Source organism: Dipodomys spectabilis, unplaced genomic scaffold (assembly GCF_019054845.1).
Source record: "Dipodomys spectabilis isolate Male_0828 unplaced genomic scaffold, ASM1905484v1 ptg000598l, whole genome shotgun sequence".
Taxonomy (NCBI): Eukaryota; Metazoa; Chordata; class Mammalia; order Rodentia; family Heteromyidae; genus Dipodomys; species Dipodomys spectabilis.
Window position 1 is genome coordinate 237883 of NW_024871275.1, and position 646 is coordinate 238528.

At 33.4% G+C, this 646-nt stretch overlaps 1 non-coding gene across 1 annotated transcript; it reads left to right on the forward strand.

The window, feature by feature from the left end:
- The first annotated feature begins 337 nt into the window (after nt 1–337).
- LOC122100726 lies at nt 338–439 on the forward strand. The gene has a single exon (XR_006146239.1). It is a non-coding gene; the product is annotated as a U6 spliceosomal RNA (small nuclear RNA).
- Nucleotides 440–646: the final 207 nt, after the last annotated feature.

Here is a 646-nt window from a genome sequence, read left to right on the forward strand (position 1 = left end):
TGCTAAATAGTCTTAATTTTGGCATATATGAGCACATTCCCAAAATTAAACATATTTAAAACATTAAAATTTTAACAAACCTTAACACTTTCTATAGTGTTCATTATGACAGGTTCCTTGTACAGAATAATTGAATTCCTCCTCGTACACATCCGTTGAACAACAAATGTCTGGAATTATTTTGTTTTTGACATGTCAATCTTGACTTTATTCTTAAATGTGTTCTTATGTAAGAAATACATGGTTCTAAAATTTCACGACAATTCTTTTGAATTTAATTTTTGTGGAATTGTCTAGTTTAAGAAAATCAATTACTCTTTATATATAAAATTGTTCTGTGCTCAATTCAGTAGCACATACACTAACAATGGAACAATAAAGAGAAGAATAGCCCCTGACTGAGGATGACACTCAACTTTGTGAAGCATTCCAGATTTTTAAAAGAACAGATTTCCTGATGGGATGTGGACAGAAGGTAACCTTAATGCCTTGTTGTTGGGAGTTTAAACTTGTTCGAAGACCTTGGAAAGTAGTATGGAGGTTCCTCAAAAGACTACAGAGAGCGCCCCTAAGACCCAGCAATCCCATTTTGGGCATTCACCCAAATGATCAAAAACAAGACCATAGTAAAACTACCAGCAAAACT